At 43.3% G+C, this 22,574-nt stretch overlaps 1 long non-coding RNA gene across 1 annotated transcript; it reads right to left on the bottom strand.

Annotated features, from left to right (window-relative positions):
• Window positions 1–1,067: 1,067 nt before the first annotated feature.
• On the bottom strand, window positions 1,068–3,368 carry LOC123040498 (uncharacterized). The gene is made up of 3 exons (XR_006418167.1): window positions 3,011–3,368; window positions 2,697–2,876; window positions 1,068–2,610 (listed from the first exon to the last, which is right to left on the bottom strand). It is a non-coding gene; the product is annotated as an uncharacterized lncRNA (long non-coding RNA).
• Window positions 3,369–22,574: the final 19,206 nt, after the last annotated feature.

Here is a 22,574-nt window from a genome sequence, read left to right on the forward strand (position 1 = left end):
TCCGCCTTCCTCCTCCGTCCTACTCTCTTCTCCCTCCTCGAGTCGCCGCTCCTTCTCCCTCCTCCCTGCTACATTTTGATTTAGTAGGCTAGTTCATATGCAACATTCTGATTTAGTTGATATGATTCAGTTGATTTAGTAGGCTAGTTGATTTAGAACATTTTGATTTAGTTGATTTAGTAGGCTAGTTGATTTAGTTAATTTAGTAGGCTAGTTGATTTAGTTTATTTAGAACATTTTGATTTAGTTGATTTAGTATGCTAGTGGATTTAGTATGCTAGTTGATTTAGTTAATTTAGTATGCACCATTTTATTGTTATTTTTTCGGCAATAGGTGCCACCGGAATGCTTTGGTACGTGGTACCTTGTCATCTAATATGTTATTAGATTTTAGGATTATAATTGTCCATAAAATTGCTTCTCGCGGAAGAACCAAAAATAAAACATACTACTGTTTTTCTTTCCTGTGAAGTGAATCATTAATCCTTTGCTCATATTGCTTTAGGAAAATGGTGCCACCACCACCACCACTATGTCGACTGCGCAAGTCAAGGTGCGCCAGCAGCCTTGCAACTGGCAAGATGTTTGGCATCTACTTCCAACCGAGTTTTCATCATGCGGCGGTAAGAAATTAGATGAAACTAGTCGTCAACCCGTGCATCCGCACGGGCTAGTTATTTTGAGTGTCAACTTTGTATTTGTGATTCCATTAAATGATTTCTTTGTATCCTCAATTTCACCAGTTTAGTATTAGTAGGTTCATAAAGAATTGGGCAAAGAGATCATGGTCATAAGTATGAAAATATACTTTCATGATCCATGATATCATATATAGATAAGAAAAATGATCAATTGTCATAAAAAGTAATTGAAATGAAACTTCATACACGTCCTGGCATTCTGGCTTATGTGTAGAAGATTAGAATATATATATATATATATATATATATATATATATATATATATATATATATATAATGCTTCAAGTAGCACCATGTACATAGAAAAATATGCTTAAAAGACGAATAAATTGTAAAGAACTATGTAATTAATGCTCCAAAATGACTTTGACTTGTGTACTTTCGACTAAAATTATATGAGGCCCTCCAGTTCACTCTGTAGAAGATATTAGAGCATAGACATGATTATTCCTTTTAATATATCCCATTATAGAGAATGGAAATGTACGTACGTAAGAGACCATATTTTCTGCTTATAGTAAATAAATACAAACTAAACTTTATCTACTCACGATGCATGTCTACTAAGGTCTGCGCTTGTATCTATAACAAAGATATCAACTACAACAGGGAAAACAATTTAGTATAGTGGAGTCAATTACTACAGATAACGTTATTGGAAATTTGCTAGTCTTATTAAGCAAGCCCAAGTTGCATACAACAGAATAAATAAGTTGTACTACAAAAATCAGTTCAGCTATTAAAACTAACCAAGTATATATATGTGGAAAAACTACCAGACGTTCAGTTGAGCATCATTTTTCGATCTCCCTAGCCGATTCAGGTAAATACTGCAAGGCACCACCTTCTTTTCATAATGAATGCATATACATTCAATATGCAGAAAAAGCAATATAAAAAGATCCACCACATAGCTGATAGCGTCATTTTTACTTGTAAGATGCACATATCCAATTGGATAACTGGGTGAGCATAAATTAAAAGAAGAGACCAAAGAATTGAAATAACCTGCAGAAATTGTCATCCACTTCCAGCTAGCGTCACTGTTATATAAAATACAGTAAGGGAAGCGATTATAGGAACTCAATAGAGATAATTCTGGGTACGTACTCCTACCACAAACCTCATGTACAGCATATGTTGATTGGATAATCTAACTACCGGATGCAAACAACAAAAACAGATTAGAATACCAGCACGGCATCCTCCGGTTATAAACGAAAGCGAACGGCATCATCATCTTGGACGGGCGACACTGGCGGCATTCGACGCGACACTGGCACAACAACCAGTGGCGGTGCCAGGATCTGAAGTCTGTGATGTCATTTTAAATCTGTGATGTCAAATACATGTGTTTTCATCAATTTTATAAAAAAAATACATGATTTCTACTTGTGTATAAAGGATTTGCCAAAAACCTGTGTGGTCAACTGACCATACTCCTCTCAACGTGGCTTCGCCACTGGGCACAACGGCTTGTTGATTGGAGTTGATGCTCAAGCACGAAGGAACCCATCGACATGGAAAAGCATGGGTTAGTGGACTCCTCGAGGTGTGATGGCATCAAAGTGGAGGCACATTCACAGGGATATGTGTCCATGTTATATGATCTTCGCCTCGCGAGTTTTGATTAGGAGAATCTGACAACACTTATTTTGCTTTGATCTTCGCCTCCCGAGTTCTCATTATTTTCTCTTAGAATATAAGATAATCTGTGAATTGATTTGAAAGTTGGACGATCCAATGAGATATATACAAAGGACTAATTAATCGCCCATCTGATCTTTATTAGGTCTATTATATAATAAACAAAGTCCCAAAGTTGAAGTTACAATTAAAGGGGAACAGAAGCAAATCTCAGATAGTACCTGCCAGGAGCGGCTCAAACCTCAAAACTGCATGAACAACTCTGTTCCGGGTAAAAAAGCGAATCAAACTGTAAATCTATGATAAAAACCAGACTGTATTACTATTAACTATATATCAGAACAGTACCTGCAAGTATGGTTGCACAACTCGTATTCTCCTTTATGCTTGCCTGTGAGAGAACTAATTATCGTGTGTACGCGACCAAGGATGAATAACGAAAGAAAATTCAATAAAGAGATTCAACAAAGCCAAATTAGCAGGTTTGCTCTCCTAAAAGCATCAGGTACGTCACCAAGCACGTACAAACTGCAGAAAAAATACCAAATTAGCTAATAGAAAGAAGAGTTAATTTTACAAATCATGTTGCAGCATACATCTAATCTTTGTAAGTTGGGGTTAAGAAGATGATGTAAAAACTGGTTTTGAAGAAGATGATGTACCCTTGTTTGCGTGAATGAAATAGCGAGAAGGTTCTAAGAATATAGGCAATGGAGGCAGGAGGTGATATAGTGCTGGACATGTGATCTGTACCAACAATGGTGGCCGGGAGAAGAGCGAGGAGGCAACCACGGGCCAAGGCAGCGAGAAGCCCAAAGATTGTTTCCCCACCGATTCATGGCTGTTGTGACGGCGGCAAGCAGGACAGGAAGATTGACAGAAGTTGTACGTGGAGAGGGATTATGGCAACGTAATGCAGGGTGGGATAGGAGATATGGGTAGGTAGGACGGTTGATTAGGCTCGTATATTGGCTTTTTAGAGTGGATCGTGCCCTTGCTGGAATCTGCTATGTTTTTCAACCGGCCATACATTGTGGGATATGTGTAGGTAGATAGGAGGTATTTTTTTAAAGCGGAGGTTGTTTAATTGCGGTAGGAACAAACAGAGGATTAGGATCGTAACCTTGCTGGATTCTATTTACAACCGGCAAACCATTGTGGGCCTTGGAGATATTTTTTTAATATAAAAAAATCAGGCTGGAAATCTATGGGTCGATCTACACCGTCTTAACTCATAGGTCCCACCAGATTAACGGCTCATAAATTCTAATTAACGTGGTAATTTTTTGGAAGTCTGTAATTAGTATAGGTATAGATAGATAGATAGATAGATAGATAGATAGATGTAACAACTATTTTATTTTTAGTGTTGGCATTACTGCATTGTGTCATTTTTCTTTTCTTACACAGACCGTCCCATGCAATGTGAGGTTGACATTCAACAAGCTGACAGGAGACACTGTGACATTTGAGGCTCCTGGGGGGCCGTACACTATGGAGGTCGAAAAAGGACGCAATATGTCGCAGATTAGAGGAGATGGATGGGCCCGTTTCCTCGCCCGCATGCGTCTTACTGGTGGTGAGTTGATCAGCTTCTCCTTTAGAGCAGAAAGACCCAAGCTGGCTGTCATTTATCTCAACCTGGTGGAAGATGATGAAGATGACGAAGATGATGAAGATGACGAAGATGATGCAGATGAAGAAGATGATGAAGATAATGAGGACCCACTCGATGAAGATGATGAGAACCCACTTCATGAAGCCATCGTAGCTCAAAGAATGAGGCTGAGCGAGGAGGAGGTGTGCAACCTATGGCACATAATTCCACCACGTGCTGACTTTGTCGGGGTGCCATTTGTGACCCGCCTGACAAGTACCATGGTCGATCGACATGATATGGTATGTTATACTTACAAATGCAAATTATCCGATGATATGCTTAGTGTAGAGTCCAATGATATGTTGTGTGGAATCTAGTCGTTGATATGCTTTAGTGTAGAGTCTGATCACATGCCTATTAGTGTAGAATCCAAGGAACTATTAATAGTGTAGATAATCCATATATACTTATTAGTAGAATTCATGATTAATTAGTACAAATGCGTAGTACTGTGTCATTTGATAGTGTAGAAATCTAGACTTAATAGAAATATATTTGCAAGAGTATGTGTGAGGCTATTTATTAATTGATATGTTTTTTTATTCAGAAATTGCCAAAAAACCTATCTGTGAGTTGTGGTATCGAGCCTGATGAAGAAGGCTCAGCTGGACTACGCCTTACCGCAAGGGGCTCCGTCACCACCTGTACTTACCGCATGGACACAGACTGTCGCACACACTTAAACTCGGTTGGGTGGAAGAGATTCCTCGTTGGCAAGAATCTTCGTGTTGGACAGGCCATCCTAATTACTATCAGGAACACCCACCGCCCAGGCTTGAGGATGATGATCGTCGTCGATATCATCTAGAACTACATATGTGTGTGTGGCTATATCATCTACAACTACATATGATGATCGTCGTCGATATCATGTAGAACTACATATGATGATCGTCGTTGATATCATCTAGAACTAAATATGATGATCGTCATCGATGTCACCTTGTACTGCTTGAGGATGCATGTTGAGTATATATGAAATTGTTATCTAGTACTCCCTCGGTTCCAAATTACTCGTCGTGGTTTTAGTTTAAATTTGAACTAAAACCACGACGAGTAATTTGGAACCGAGGGAGTACTATCTAGTACCTATAATGCTTTATGAAATTGATATCTAGTAGCACCTAGTATCTGGAAATTGCAGTTTACTGAAGCTGGAATGGGAAAATGGTGAAAGATATAACAGTAGCGCGGGCTCAGGAAATCGCTACAGCTAACTAATAGTAGCGCGTTCCGAAAATGCGATGCTGATATAGTCAATAGTAGTAGCGCGGGTACAGACAGCGCTACTACTAACAGTTAGCTGTAGCGCCTTATTGGTAGCGCGGGTGCCCGCGCTACTGATAGTCTCAAAACCCGTGCTACTACTAGGGTTTTCCCTAGTAGTGGTTGTTTGATTATTAAATACCAATAGGAGCCGGTCATTGAACTAGTGATGTAGCAACATTCAGGCAAGCATTGTTCTATGCATTTTCATCGTGGTAGGTAGTTTTGAGCAAAGCTTGGAACGTCAACTACAATATTGCATTACTAGATTTATGGGTATTAGTTTTTTGATAACTGTTCTTTGTAAATGAAGCTTTCACGTATTTTCACTCAATGGCCAAGCAGTGAACTACTGAACTCTGTTCTATAGAATCATACTGGTTATCTTCAGTCATTTTTAATTACTATCACAGAGATTTCACATATCTTGCTTGACCGAACAACAGTGGTTGTGAAGTATGTCGAGCAGATGGCCATGGTGGGGAGGCGGGTGTTGAGCTGTTGATGGGGGCACTACCCAACCCCTATGTTTTATGCATGTTTCTTTGTGAAAATATTGATTGGTCATGATGTTCAAGTCGAATGACATCTTGATTAGGTAGATTGCTTTACTTTTGAACCACCTGAACTATCTGTAATGGATCATCTAGATATCAGCGCATGCTACCTATGGGTTCGTATGTGTTTATCATCATGATTAATATCCTTTCTTCCACTGTCACTTCTCTTACACTCATGTGCATTGCTGCGGATATTTACACATTTGAAACGGCATCTTGTTCACCGGAAGGGGTGTGGCGTACCGCAAAACAGAGGAAATGGACTTCTCTTCGACCTCCTACGATCGAAACGGGGTCCTGTTGATCGGGAGGGGTGTGGCGTACCACAAAACGGAGGAAACGGACTTCTCTTCGACCTCCTAAGGTCGAAATGGGGGTCCTGTTCATCGGGAGGGGTGTGGCGTACCGTAAAACGGGACTCCATGGGCTACTATTCATCCACCGTCTACTGCCTTGCTCCTGCCTCCATGGGCTACTGTTCATCCACTATCGACCTCCTCCAGCCTCCACCTGTGACTATTCATCCACTGCGTCTCCCTCCTGCCTCCACCAGCTACTGTTCATCCACGGGCTCCTGTTCATCTAGCCTCCACCGATTACTGTTCAACCACCCCTCCACGGGCTACTATTCATCCAACCCTCCACCGGCTACTGTTCAACCAGCCCTCCATGGAGTCCCGTTCATCCACCCCCAACCGGCTCGATCAGGGTCCTGTTCATCCAGCGGTAACGGCCTCTACCCCCACAATGTCCTGTTCATCCAACTCCCACCGGGAACTGTTCATCAAGAGGCAGCAAGTCGATCGGCTTCAGTTAGCAGCAGTAGGGAAGGAATTGCTCGATCGGGTTCAGTTAACAGCCAGGGATCGATCGATAGCTCGGGTTCAGTAACGCATAACCAGTGCAATTGCTCGGGTTCAGTAGGCAATCGCCTCGCTCGGGTTCAGTTAGAGACCAACGCCTCGCACCCATGCGCGTACGTGTACGAGAGAAACGCGCAAACCTCCGTATATTGCTCGACCCCGACCACCCACCATAACCTGGAACTCCTCAAAATTTTCCTCGCCCTCACTTCTACCATGATTTTTCCGTCATGGGCGGCCCAAAGAATGTCATGCAGGTGCGTCTCAGGCCCGCCCAGGACGAAAAGCCCATTTTCTGTCATGATTTTTTTGTCATAGAAGTAGGAGCCCACCACATCTATGATGATACCGGGTTTGGTCATAATTATCGTCATAGAAGTGTCAGAAGTATGACAGGAAAAAATTTCGTTCGGCCCAAAATGCCACGGATGTGTCTTTTTTTTGTAGTGAATCCATGGACTCACATTAGTCACAAAGAACTCATATACTTATTGCAAAAGTTTATTAGCCCTCGAAGCAAAGTACTACTATGCATGCCCCTAGGGGGATAGATTGGTAGGAAAAGACCATCGCTCGTCCCCGACCGCCACACATAAGGAAGACAATCAATAATAAATCATGCTCCAACTTCATAGCATAACGAGAGACTATACGTGCATGCTTCGGGAATCACAAACCTTAACACCAATATTCCTACTAACCATAACCGTTTACTAGTACTTCCCACATATTATCATCTCTATATCGCAAAACTATTGCAATGAATCAAACATCATATTCAGTGATCCATAAGTTTTATGTAGGATTTCGTGACTAACCATGCAATTGACCAATTCCTGTTGACTCTCTAAATAGTTATAAGTGAAGCATGTGAGTTTAATTCTTTCGATAAAATACCATGCTCTAACAAATATAAGTGAATCAAAAGAGCATTCTGCAAACAACGGTTTTCTATGTGAAGAGAAACAGGAAATCCAAACTTCAAATGATATAAGTGAAGCACATGAAGCATTCTGTAAAGCCATACTCAAAAGATATAAGTGAAGTGCAATGAGCATTCTAAAAATCAACCATGGACTATCTCATACCAACATGGTGCATAAAAGAAAAATGAAAAATAAACACAAAAGACGCTCCAAGATTTACACATATCACCTGAACAAAACGAAGACGAAAACATACAAATACTTGTTGAAGAAAGATGGGATGCCTTCCGGGGCATCCGCAACCTTAGACGCTTGAGTCTCCTTGAATATTTACTTGGGGTGCCTTGGGCATTCCAAAGCTTGAGCTCTTACCTCTCCTCCTTCTCCGCATATCGAGACCTCCTCGATCTTTGATCACTTCATCCACACAAAACTCAATAGAAAGCTCGGTAAGATCCGTTAGTATAATAAAGCAAATCACTACTCTAAGTACTATTGCAAACCAATTCATATTTTGTTTTTGCATTGTAGCTACTGTAATATAACTTTTCCATGGCTTATACCACCGATAGAATCGATAGTTTCATCAAAACAAGAAAAACAATGCATCAAAAACAGAATATGTCTTAAACATGACAGTACGTAGCAATCTGAACATCTACCATACTTTTGGTACTCCAAAAATTCTGAAAAAATAGGACGAAATAAAAAAATTGTATATCAATAGTGTGCAAGAAGTTCCAGAACCTTTTGATGTTCCAGTAAAAAATGAAAATTCATGCGCTACAGCCAAAGTTTCTCTTTCTGCACCGCACATACCAACAAGCAATCTAATCATCCTAAAGGCAAACCTTGGCACAATAATTTTACAATACAAAGGATTTGTACAAGGGGATAAATATTTTTGTTGAAAAGTTTCTGTAATTGAGATTCACAAAGTTTCCATGAGCCTGGACAAGTTTAAGGAGCTCCCCCACTTCAACAATGCTCGTCTCTCTCACTTTCACTTTCCTTTTTGTGAAGTTTTAAGTTCTCCGTTATTTATTTTGTTTTTATACTTTACAAAAGCACTCAACAGAAATAAATGACTTCAAAACTTCCGGGTTGTCTCCCTGGCAGCGCTTTCTTTAAAGCCATTGAGCTAGGCATAAAGTGCTCAAATAATGAATCCACCTGGATCCCAAGGTATATCAAAGCCAATTTTAATTAACAATGATTTAGCATTTAGTAGTGAGCACAAAGCAACATATCTCTACTAATATTAAACAATCAAACAAGAACTTTCTTAGATGCACCCCTCAATTAGTTCCACAACGCCGCATGAACCAATCAGCACCACACGGTTAGGCCCACAATTTTTAATCTAACATTCATCATTAATCTAATGCATTTATCGTGTGCACTTAGCAATTTCCCATAAGTGACCGTACTCCACCATGAAGGAAATTTCACATCTCGCATCTGCAAATGCATCCCCACAATCACGCGAGGCACACAAAAAACCGAAATCACCCACCCTCAGATAATCACGTAACCATCTCTTATAATCACGCACCCTGAGATAAAATTCCAAAAGTAAATCACTATCCCCGCAGTACCTCCCTACCGCCGCCGTGCCACCCAGGGTGCAGGAGCCGCTGCGCCCCCAACCTCGTGCCGCCCCCTCCCTATCGCCGCCATGCCACCCAGGGTGCAGGAGCTGCCGCGCCCCCGACCTCGTGCTGCCCCCTCCTTGCCGCCGCCTGATACGTCTCCAACGTATCTATAATTTTTTTATTGTTCCATGCTATTATATTACCCGTTTTGGATGTTTATGGGCTTTACTTTACACTTTTATATCATTTTTGGGACTAACCTACTAACCGGAGACCCAGCCCGAATTGTTGTTTTTTTCCTATTTCAGTGTTTTGAAGAAAAGAAATATCAAACGGAGTCCAAATGGAGTGAAACCTTCGGGAGCGATCTTTTTGGAACAAACGTGATCCGAAGGACTTGGAGTTGAAGTCAAGAAACAAGCAAGGAGGCCACGAGGGTGCCCGGCGCGCCCCCTACAGGTGGGCGCGCCCCCCACCCTCGTGGGCCCCTCGAGTGTCCACCGGCCTACTTCTTCCTCCTACATATACCCATGTACCCCGAAAACATCATAAGCGACCACGAAAAACTATTTCCACCGCCGTAACCTTCTGTATCTGCGAGATCCCATCTTGGAGCCTTCGTCGGCGCTTCGCCGGAGGGGGAATCGATCATGGAGGGCCTCTACATCATCTCCAAGGCCTGTCCGATGAGTTGTGAGTAGTATACCACAGACCTTCAGGTCCATAGTTATTAGCTAGATGGCTTCTTCTCTCTCTTTGATTCTCAATACAAAGTTCTCCTTCCTCTTCTTGGAGATCTATTCGATGTAACTCTTTTTGCGGTGTGTTTGTCAAGATCCGATGAATTGTGGGTTTATGATCAAGTTTGTCTATGAGAAATATTTGAATCACCTATGAATTCTTTTATGTGTGATTAAGTTAACTTTGCAAGTCTCTTTGAATTATCGGTTTAGTTTGGCCTACTAGATTGATCTTTCTTGCAATGGGAGAAGTGCTTAGTTTTGGGTTCAATCTTGCGGTGTCCTTTCCCAGTGACAGCAGGGGCAGCAAGGCACGTATTGTATTGTTGCCATCGAGGATAAAAAGATGGGGTTTATATCACATTGCATGAGTTTATCCCTCTACATCATGTCATCTTTCTTAATGCGTCACTCTGTTCTTCATGAACTTAATACTCTAGATGCATGTTGGATAGCGGTCGATGTGTGGAGTAATAGTAGTAGATGCAGGCAGGAGTCGGTCTACTTGTCACGGACGTGATGCCTATATACATGATCAAGCCTAGATAATCTCATAACTATGCGCATTTCTATCAATTGCTCGACAGTAATTTGTTCACCCACCGTAATAATTATGTTATCTTGAGAGAAGCCACTAGTGAAACCTATGGCCCCCGGGTCTATCTCTTATCATATAAGCTTTCAATCTACTTTTATTTGCATCTTTACTTTTCCAATCTATATAATAAAATACCAAAAATATATTTGTCTTATCATATTATCTCTATCAGATCTCACTTTCGCAAGTGGCCTTGAAGGGATTGACAACCCCTTTATTGCGTTGGTTGCGAGTTCTTGTTTGTTTGTGTAGGTGCGTGGGACTTGTGAGGAGCCTCCTAGTGGATTGATACCTTGGTTCTCAAAAACTGAGGGAAATACTTACGCTACTATTGTTGCATCACCCTTTCCTTTTTAAGGAAAACCAACGCAAGCTCAAGACGTAGCACCGCCGTGCCACCCAGGGTGCAGGAGCCGTCGCACCCCCGACCTGATGCCACCCGCGGCATGCTGCGCCACCGCGCCACGAAGGAGCAGGAGCCACCATGACCTTGGCATCCTGTCATGCCGTCCACATCATGCCTCACTCCGCCGAGGGAGCAGGACCCACCGCTGCCCTTCACCGCGTCCTCCGCCTCCCTCACTCCGTCGCTGCGAGCTGCCTCACATCCGTCAAATGCTCATTGACATGCAATGTTTTTTTCGTGCCGGGGACCCAGAGTGTGGAGCTCACGTGTATGTTATTTTTCTCAATGTGAACCATGTTGAATTAGATTACTTGAAATCTTGATTTTGGCCATGTACGTGCAGTTCCACTGGTTGTTTATAAACAGAACACTGAGGTGGGTTGTAATTTCTGAATCTGGGGAGGGAATTAGCAAAACTTCAGAGGAAGTAGGAGACTGTGTTTAAGTATATACTGCCATCAACTTGATCGATATGTTCCTCCTTGCATTTTTAGTTGAACATTTTTAAGCAGAAAGAATTATTTGATACAAAATTTTCATTATACAGAAATTATTAGATGATGTTTTAACCTTAGTATTAGGGCATTCCATTGCAGAGAAATAGGCACACATTTTTCTAGAGTACAATCTTTATCTTGCAGATGCCTAAATACAATCAATTTACCCCTGTAATTGCATCCAATTTGATGTTCTTGTAGGTTGTATTATTTAGTGGGCACGGGTTTTTAGCACCAATATAATTCCTTAAATGGTGATCTATCTTTCCGTCTTGTGCCCCCCTCCCCAGTTGATAATCAATGTCAAGAACCACCACTGTTTCACTGCATCAAATTATCATTTTGTAGGCCGTATATAGAAGAACTAGAGTTGAAGCTTTCTGAGTATACCAAAAGATGTCACAGGAGGTACCCTCAAAGTATAAATTCAGCATTGGATCCTACTTCCGTATTCGTACACTTCTATCTAAAATTCACATGAATATTATGTTAGTTAGTTTGTTCACTGTACACTGCAATATACCATTTGCGAGTTTGTGTTAACAGTGTAGTCTCTGGATCCCAGTATGACTATAATTCGAATAGACACCATGAATTCCTTTACTAAAAGTGAGAATTCGTTCCTCCATTAATCATGAATGCCCTTACTAAAATTGAATGCATATATTTTTGGCTTGGTGGAGGTGTGGAGAGTCTGCATCGATGCACCACACTCGAATTAGGGGTTGACCACACTGAGATGGCCAAAATGGAGGCGTTGATTCGTTAGGTTTGGCTCAGCTTCTTCATTGGGAATGACTTGACTAATCTTGAACTTTTTTTTGGCCTAACAAATATCGCAAATGTTCTCCAGTCAGCCACCTCACTCGCCTTTGACTCCCTGCAATCAAGACCACAAGACACTCGTATCTCTATCCCCATAAGTTGATCTGCCCACTTATTCCCCCTGATAGATTAACGTACCATCTTGTTAATTCGGTTCTCTATTTTGAGCATATGTGACATGTTCTGCAGGGCATTCAGTTTTGATTTTTATTTGCAAGGATTCAGTTTTTTATTTTAGTTTGTGGGGTTAATTTCCTCCTGTGAAAAACTGATATTCTTGGGGGGGGGGATTAAGCTCTTGGCTTGCAAGGACTCAATTTATGTACTGCTGCTCCTAGAGAGGGCGCATCAAGCATTGGAATGTTGCATGTAGAAACCTTGACAATTTCTTTTGTACTTATTATTTTCTCTGAGATAGGACCCTGAATCTGCATATGTTTATGACATTGTTTTCTTAGATAATGGAAAGTTAAGTATTCTAAAGAAGATGACATATTTGAATATAGATGTGACCTTGATTTGTTTTTAAATTATAACCTCTGATCAGTTGATTGAGTTACAGGGTGCAAGTGGGCATGTTCATGGGCATGACAATAGTTGAAAAAGGAATATTCAGGGGTTGAGCATTAGTTGTGCTGCAATCAAGTTAATGCTCCTCTAGCGTTGGCTTCTAGATACCGCATGAAGCATGTTCAAGATTAGATAGTAATTTGCATGGTATCTCAAATTTTCGTCAGGAAATGCACTATTGTTAACACAACCGCGCCAGTATCAAGGTGATGCACCTGATGTGTCAAATGCTTCTATGTGTCCAGTATGTATCAGACAAAATTCTACCAAGACGAAGACATTGCCTTTAGGATCACTATGTCCAATGCATATATGTGTAAAATTGAACCGATTGTGATCAGTATAGATTGGTGAACTGTTCCGTGGCACTACAAGGTTATAATTTTCATTGGTACGTGTTAAGATTGATGTTGATTCGTGAATCGGGCGTTATTCTCATGCATGTATGGCATTTGTTCTAAAATCATATACTCCCTCTGATCCATATTAGTTGTTGCTCAAATGGATGTATCAAGCACTGAAATATATGTAGATACATCTGTTTGAGCGACAAGTAATATGGATCAGAGGGAGTACTATATGATACTTTTCCCATGTTTATTTTTGGAAACATTTGTGGTTCATCATGTAAGAACCATTAACAATCATATTATTATTTAACATTTTTTCATTGTTTTTAATGACAATTCTTGTGCCTTGCGATAGTGTATGGCCCTTTTTCAATTATAACTCTGATAAACTTTACCTTGGCGCTCATTTAGTATGTTCCTATTTTTCCTTTTTGTACCTCTTTTCTGTCTCTACCATGTTCATTTGTACAATGCTTAATGCATCATAAGTCATATGGAGTTTGCATTAGATAACAGAAACATTATGGAATATTTTGTTCCATTTTTACTATACGCACAATAAATATCCCATATGTTCTCTATGGAAAAGTTCACCCCCTTAATTGCCATAGATGTGTGAATTTTTCTAATTATGAATAGGGAAATTCATGTGTACGGTTATTCGTGCGTTGCACGTGCATGCTTACTAGTATCATGAAATGATGAAGTCTAACTCTCTTCCCATGCATTGTCATGTCATACAAGAACAATTCATGCACATCAAGTAAAGGCCAATACATAGCATAAGCAGTTTCTTGCAATTTTATCGTGTTGAAAACATAGAGAGTCGGAGATGTAGTTCCTCTCTCATAATAATTGCAAGTAGGAGCAGCAAGCACGTGCATATTACATTCAACAAAATTATCATGTGCAACAGTAAAAGGCAACCCATCAATGTAATCCTTAATAAGTGCAAACTTCTCCGATATAGTGTAGTTTGGAGAATTCAAAAAGATAATAGGACTATCATGTGTGGGTGCAAGAGTAACAATTTCATTCTTAACATAAGGTACTATAGCAAGTTCATCTCCATAAGCATAATTCTTATTGGCATCTTGGCCACAAGCATAGCAAACATCAAATTCATCAAAAATGATATTTCAAAAGAATCAACGGGATCATAGCAATTATCATAGCATTCATCCTTTAATGAGAGCGAAGGGACATTAAACAATGTATGAGTTGAAGAGTTACTCTCATCAGAAGGTGGGCATGGGTAGCTAATCCGCTCTTCCTCCTTTTGTTCTTCGCTCTCCTCCTCATCTTTTTCATCCAATGAGGTCACAGTTTCATCATTTTCTTCTTCCATAGACTCCTGCAAAATGTTAGTCTCTTCTTGGACAGCGGAGAAGTACTCAATATATTCTTTAACATAAGCATTGGAAGCATAGTTTTTATAGCAATATTTAAGTATGGCAAAAAATTTAGATTTGTAAAGAGTAGCATCATACTTTTCAATCAAAGAAGCAATTTCATAAGCACCCTTAAAAGCAACAAATTCTTCAATTTGTTCAACATCATAGTAATTATAAACACCTTTGGCATAAGAAGATATGATTCCATTATCCTTAAATTCACATTGGAAGGGAAGGTGTTTTTTAGGGTCTTCAGAACAACAAGTACTATTAATATGATGCCATAAAAGTTTCCCTTTTTGAGATAAGCGGTGTACCACAAAACAAGCATGCTTATCTAATGTTTTTCCCTCAACTAAGCTAGTTGGATTTTCAGCAGGAGCACAAATGGATCGAAGAAAGGGTCGTCCCTGGGAAGGGGCAGGGGGGCGGCCACCCCGGGCCCCCGAGGTCCAGGGACCCCTCCCATGTACGCATGTAGCCCATGGGATAGGCAGCGATGCATCAGGAAAATATAAGGGGGTGTTTGTTTCCAGGGACTTATTGGTTTAGGGACTTAAAAAAGTCCCTATAAGTCCCACCTAAACCAAACACAAGGGACTTACTGGGACTTATTGTGGTGATTTGGGACTTATCGAAAAAGACTCTCGGGGAGGAGCTTATTGGGACTTTTCCATCGATCGCTTCCCCGCATCGCACCTGCCCCGCCCCGCAATGCTTCGCTCCTTCCCCGCCCCGCACCTTCCCCGCATCGCCCCTCTGCTCCATTCGTCGCCGTCGCCAGTAGCCAGAACCGCCGCCGCCATGGCTGACGATGAGGAGGACCGGATCCCCTTCTTGTCTCTGTTCCACACGCATCATCAGGCATCGCAAGCCTCATCCGCCGGGGGAAATCTCGGGAGGGGAATGGGATTCTTGGATCTCAACCACAACGTCGACGACTTCCCGGAGTTGGGCTCGTACCAGCAACTCCTCTTCGACCAGTCCGCCGGCCATGGTCTTCCTCCTACTGGAGCTGGTCGTGGGAGACCTGTGTCTCAGGGCGGAGGAGGCGGAGGAGGCCGAGCACGGTCTCTCAACTTCGGAGGCCGAGCCGGCTCTCACCTGCGTCCGTTCGTCGCCCCGGGTGCAACTGGCGTTGAGGGAGGCGTGACAGGGCGTGGGAGGACCGTGTCGCAGGTCACTGGACGCGGTGTACATCGAGCCCATGGGTCCTCATCGGCCGGCAGTAGAGGAAAAGCTGCGGGGAAGCAACGTGTGTCGTCAACTGCTGCATCTTCAGAAGATGTCGATGAGAATGAAGGCTTTGAAGATGAAGATGAGGATTTTGCTTTTGGAGAGGTAAAATTCTGATTGGTATACATAGTTAGCTTTCTGTCACAGGGTGCAAATTCATCTTCTTTATCTGCTAGCTATTTGTGTGTACAATGGTATACCTTGGTGTAGAATTTGAACCAGCTGAATTGTGTACTTGTTTGAATTGTGTACTTGTTATTTTTTGTTTAGAAAAACATTGCCAAGGCTGATTGGACAGACGATCATATTACTATATTTTGTAACATCGCCTGTGAGGAAGCTAGGGATGGGCACTGTGTGAATGGTACTTGGACAAGTAGAGCCTACAATAACATGAAGAAAAAAAATTATGAGCGTGCTGGCCTCCTCCATAGTACCTAGCAATTCAAAAATTGCATAACTAGACTCAAGAGCCACTATACTGCTTGGGTGTGGTTGGGCCAGCAAACTGGTTATGTGAACAAGTGTTTTATCAACTTATAAGTCCCTGTAAACAAACAGGCAGGGACTCGGGACTTATAAGTCGATGTAAACAAACAGGCTCTAAATCACACGACAATGTACGTCTATGTCCGTCCTTCTCATTGTTGTCATAGCAATCCACCAAGGATCCCTTAGGTATACGCATGAGGCAGGCCTAGCGGATGGCCGACGGCCCGAAGACCATAGTTTACGTATAGCGAACAAACCCACATCTATATTCCTCCAAAACGAAAAACCCACATCTTGTTTTTTTCCAGCCCACCGATCAACTCAAACTCCAGTTCCCCCAATCACAGGAAGGCCATCGCCGCCGCCGCTGGCAGTGGTGGAGGAGAAATCTGTAGGCCGTAGCCTCTCCTCACCGCCGTGATCTCTTTGCTCTTTGGTAGGCAGGGGCATCGCTTTGCTCTTTTTTATTGAATCTTGTCAGTTTGTATGGATTTTGTGATTTCTTCCCTTTCTTTCTCTAGGCGGAAAAAGTAGTAGTTCCACTGGATCGCTTGGATTCAAAAATTAGGATTACCTCTAACAGATTCAGATGCTCCCTTCCTGTAGAAGTTTTCAATTTAAATCAGTATCAAAGTGGATACAAAGTGATGTTTTTGTATCTGCATATGAATCAAGTAACACAATGAATCATCTATTTATCAAAGGGCAAATCATCAAACCCCATGTAAATTGGGGCAAATCATCAAACCCCCCATGACATTTGACCCATTGTCCATGTTGTTTCTAGGGCTCAGAAGATGGTTCTTGTGCTTCATGAGAGAGCAAAAAAAATTTCGTTGAGCATGTATGAGGAGGCAGCAGACGTGTTGATAATGGCTAAGGTATGCTTCCTTATATGAATTTTTTTTGTCCTACTGTAATAAGCATGCATGTGCATCTTATAAATAGATATACATTGACGAAATGATGTGAGGTCCGTAATGTGCAAAGATAGATTATGTTCGCAAATTACACATTGAAAATAAATTATTGAATAAGAATGACATTGATAACATCATGAGCGACTTTCCATCTAGAAAGATAGAAGAAAATAATTTAAGGTAACATATAAGGGTGTCAGGACCCCGACTCGATGCCACACCGATCTAGCATGTAACACCTCATATCACTTTGCGGCCTCATGCACGGTATTCCCACGGGTGTCGTCTTACCTTTACCCGGGACCGTTTGCGTCTTTTGGCACACCTATATGATAGTGTCGCTAGCATCCATATGGTAAAGAGCCCGGGCTGACATGGCTAGTTGTAAACCCAAAGTGGCACAGACTTACAGGGACAGGCATCCATGACCCAGCATTGTCGGTCATCAGCAAGTGAATCCGGGCTGTAGCACTGGGCTAACAGGACTCCGGTAAACCGGGCTGTAGCGGGCTAACAGGACTCCGGTATCCATCGCGTGACATTTCCCCGAAGGGACAGACATAGGAACGAAGAAGGACACATGCCGGCCAGCCTAAGTGTTCCGGAGCAGTAGCAAGCTACCAAGGCTCAGTGGAAACACTAGGAGACATTTCCCGGTAAGAGAGGCTACTAAGAATAAACAACTAGATAGTCAGATCCCACACATACCAAGCATTTCAATCATACACACAATATGCTCGATATGTGCAAATACAACAAGGCATCACAACATGACTCTACGACACCAGTACTTTATTTAAGGCTCAGAGAGCCATACATATCATACACACAAGTACGGGTCACACGACCCAGCATTCAAGTCATACAGACATACAAGCCAACAGCGGAAGTAACTTGTCTGAGTACAGACAACTAGTAAGATAAAAGAGGCTTGAGAAAGCCTGGCTATACTACGTGGTCCTTCACAAGCTCAGGGTCACCACCTGGGCCTCGGTCTACTCATCGATGTCAACATCTACGAAGAACCCATCAGAAGGGGTTGCAGCGTCTTCTGAAAAATGTAAATTAAAGCAACATGAGTACAAAGGTACTCAGCAAGACTTACATCAGATCCTACATACATGCACATTATCAAGAAGGGTTGGTGGGGTTATTGCAGCAAGCCAGCTTTGATTATTGGCTAAGCTATCCTACGATACACCAACTTGAAATGGTTTTGCGCACACGAGTCCACTACTCACCATTCCAATACACCACCGAGGATCCACCTCCGTCATCCTACGGAAGAACCATCCTCGGCACTCACGCTTATCTTGAGATTTTTAGTAGTATCCATTCACTTGTCTATGAACTATATAGGCAACCAAGTAGTCCTTTACCGCGGACGCGGCTATTCGAATAGATAATGTTAACCCTGCAGGGGTGTACTTCTTCATACATGCTCTCACCACTTACCGCCGTTTACACGACATGTACTCGGCAACCTTCAAGCGGAAGCCCAACGTGGGTGTCGGCCACGACCTACCTAGACACCTAAGTCTCTAGTCCAGGTTTATCGCCTATCCAGGTTCCATCTGCAGGGAGTCCGGCCGAGGTTTCCCATACGGCCCCGAACGATGTGTACAGGGTTCCGTGACACCGAACGGGTGCCCGGTATTCCCGGCCACGTACCTACCGCATCACAGCCCACCCCTACGGTCAGCGCTGTCCACGGCCTCCAGTAGGCTACAAACACCAGAAACTACTTGCAACTCCTGGACAGAGGACTAGGGTGAATAAGAAGCCGAGAGGGTCCATTGGTTTCGGGCCCAATGCATGGTAGTAGCTGATTCTTAAATCACACATACAGATCTCAGTGCTTAAGGACGGCTTCAATGAAACAACCCACCATGTACTCCTACATGGCCTTTCATCGATACCTTTACCAAATCGTGTTCACCACATCACTCTCATTACCGGCATGATCATTTCACTCTAGCCCATCACCCAGATGAACCAGACCTGACACGACTCTAAGCATAGCAGGCATAGCAAGGTAGGAACAACACATACATATGGCTCAAACAACTCCTACACATGCTAGTGGGTTTCATCTAGTTACTGTGGCAATGACAGGTCATGCAGAGGAAATGGGTTCAACTACCGTAGCACACAGCAGTTTGAAACGCGTTGTCTTAATGCAGTAAAAGAGAGCAGGAGCGGGAACATGGGATTGTATCGATATGATCAAATGGTTGGTTGCTTGCCTGATGGGTCGATGCACTAATATTGTTCTTCGTTAGGGGAACCACGATACTCCTCAGGAGGCAGGACCTGCCGCAAAGAGCACCGATACACAACATCACCAAACAATATGCAACAATATGATGCATGCATGAAAACATGGCAATATGGGTGTGTTGGGCTAATGCAACTAAAACCAAATGGGTTTGAACCATTTTGAACCAAAGATTCAATTTCCAAACTCATATATGGTCACTTAAGGTGCTTTAACTTGTTCTGCAATAAACAGTAGGTTAGCTTGCTTAAACATGCATGAAACCAGTACAGATGGATAGATTGGATTTTTCTGATCATTTTTCATATATAAAACTTTGCATTTGGAGCTATGGTTGATTTATTATGATTTTTTGAAGTTTGGGGGATTTTCTGAAATTTATAAATCATTTTAGATTTATTTTAATTCCAGAAAAGGATTACTGTGTCAGCATGATGTCATGCTGACCTCAGCAAGTCAACAGACTGGTCCAGGTCAAACTGACCAGTGGGTCCAAGGTGTCAGTGCAATTAGTTTAGCTAAAAATTAATTAAAACTAAACCGGATTAGTTAACAGGGCTGGGCCCCACCTGTCATTGACTCAACAGAGTCAACCAGGGCCCACCCGTGGTCAAAGTCAAGTCGGCTGCACCGGCGTTTAGCCGCCGGCGAGCCCGACGCGGCGGTGGAAGTGATTTTGGCCGTTCCGGCCACCAAATGGGTCGCGGAATGCATCTAAGTGGAGCTGGGGACAGACCGCAGCTCTTGGTGGAGTTAGTTGGGGTCGGGGTGGCCGGAATCGGCGACGGCGACGACCTAGGCGGCCGCCGGAGTTCGGGTGGAGGCGAACTCGGGGCTAGGGTGTGCGGTGAGGTGCGGGGAGTGTATGGTTAGACCCTACGTGACGTGGTGAGTGCGATGGACACTGAGAGGTGACCGGAGGATGGCCGGGAGCACGTCGGCGACGATCTCCGTGGCGGTGCGTGCGGGTGATCTTCGTGCGGTTGCTACACAACTCGGGGGCGAGAGACGAAGGGAAGGGGAGGTAGCTAGGCTCACAGGGCACTCGTGGAGGCAACCGGCGGGGTCGGGGACGGACTGATGCGGCGACGGCGTTGAAGGGGATCTCCGGCGACGGCGGACTCGGGCGAAGTCGGTGCGGTGGACTCGGGCCACACGAGCACGCGGGGCTCGGCTAGCTCGACGAAGAGGATGGCGGCGGAGCTCCTAGACACGGCGAGACGGAGCACGGACGGCGGGGAGCGTGGCTACGGTGATGGGGCGGCGGCGGTGGCGTCGGCCATGGCTGGGGAGCGCGAGGGAGAGGAGCTGGGGAGGAGAGGAGATGTCCGAGGGGTTCGGGGGAGAGAGGGGGATCGATCCCCGTCATCAGCTGGATGAGGGGAGCGGCGAGGCGGCGGGCAGCTGCGTGGCACCCATGCGGTGCTCGCCGCCGAGCACCTGCCTGCCTGCCTGGCCGAGCCAAGCAGCTCGCTGGCGCGGCAGCTGGGCTGGGCCGGCAGGTGGGCCGGTTAGTAGGCGCCAGGTAAGTTTTTCCTATTTTCCTGTTTTTTATTTATTCTGTAGGTTTGTTGAATTTCTAAAAATACCTAGGCAACTCCAAAATTTACCAAACTGCACCTGGTCCTTAGTTGGAATATTTCCAGCAAGGAACATTTTAGTTTGGGAATATTTGAGCATTTGAAATATTTTATAAATTTTAAATGCCCAATTCAAATATTTATGACTTAATACAAAGACCTTAGGATGACCTAGAAAATTGTGCATCACTTTTGGCAGAGGTTCTGAACCAAGACAAAAATGATGGACATTTTGGAAGGGCATTTTAGGTTCATTGAAAATATTTTTAGTAAACCCTAGTTGGATTCAGAGGGGGCTGGGGGTTCTGTCATCCCCATTTCAAGTTTCTGTTGAGAAAAATAGACATGATGCAACACTCTAATGCATGAACTAGCTAGGGTGTGACAACTCACCCCCACTCAAAAGAATCTCGTCCCGAGATTTAGGTTCCTCCGGAAAGAAGGCGGGGTACTCAAGTCGAAGACGATCCTCCCTTTCCCATGTTGCTTCCTTCTCAGAAAGGTGCGACCATTGAACCTTGAGAAACTTGATATTATGACGTCGAGTGGTACGCTCGGCTTGATCAAGGATACGAACGGGGTACTCTCGATACGTGAGGTTATCTTGAAGATCAAGCGTTTCGTGGTCCACTCCACGGATAGGATCCGAGAAGCAACGCCTGAGTTGAGAAACGTGGAAGACGTCGTGGACTCTGGAGAGATGCGGAGGTAGTTCCAATTGGTAGGCAACTTCTCCTCGTTTAGCGAGAATGCGAAAGGGTCCAATGTAACGAGGAGCCAATTTGCCCTTGATACCAAAGCGATGGACTCCCTTCAGAGGAGTAACCCGAAGGTAAGCCTTCTCGTCAACCTCAAAAGTCATAGCCTTATGTTTTCGGTCGTATTGACTCTTTTGACGAGATTGGGCTGTTTTCAACTTTTCACGAACAATGCGAACTTGCTCTTCTGCTTCCTGGATCATGTCCGGGCCAAAGAATTGTCTTTCCCCGGTTTCTGACCAGTTAAGAGGCGTTCGACACCTTCGTCCATAGAGAACTTCAAAAGGGGCTTTACCCAAGCTAGATTGATAGCTGTTGTTATAAGCAAATTCGGCAAATGGAAGGCATTTCTCCCAATCCATTCCGAATGAGATAACAGAAGCTCGAAGCATGTCTTCTAGAATCTGGTTGACACGTTCTACTTGACCACTTGATTGAGGGTGAAAAGCAGTGCTAAAGGAAAGGCGGGTTCCCATAGCATTTTGGAAACTTTCCCAAAATCGAGAGGTGAAGAGACTTCCTCGATCCGAGTTAATTTCCAGTGGAACACCATGGAGAGACACTATTCGGGAGATGTACAAGTCTGCTAATTGACTAGCGGTTATACTCTCGCGAACAGGTAAGAAATGGGCTACTTTGGAAAGACGATCGACAACGACGAAGATAGCGTTATTCCCTCTCTTGGTCCTGGGAAAACCGGTAATGAAATCCA

This window comes from Triticum aestivum, chromosome 2B, assembly GCF_018294505.1.
Source record: "Triticum aestivum cultivar Chinese Spring chromosome 2B, IWGSC CS RefSeq v2.1, whole genome shotgun sequence".
Classification (NCBI taxonomy): domain Eukaryota; kingdom Viridiplantae; phylum Streptophyta; class Magnoliopsida; order Poales; family Poaceae; genus Triticum; species Triticum aestivum.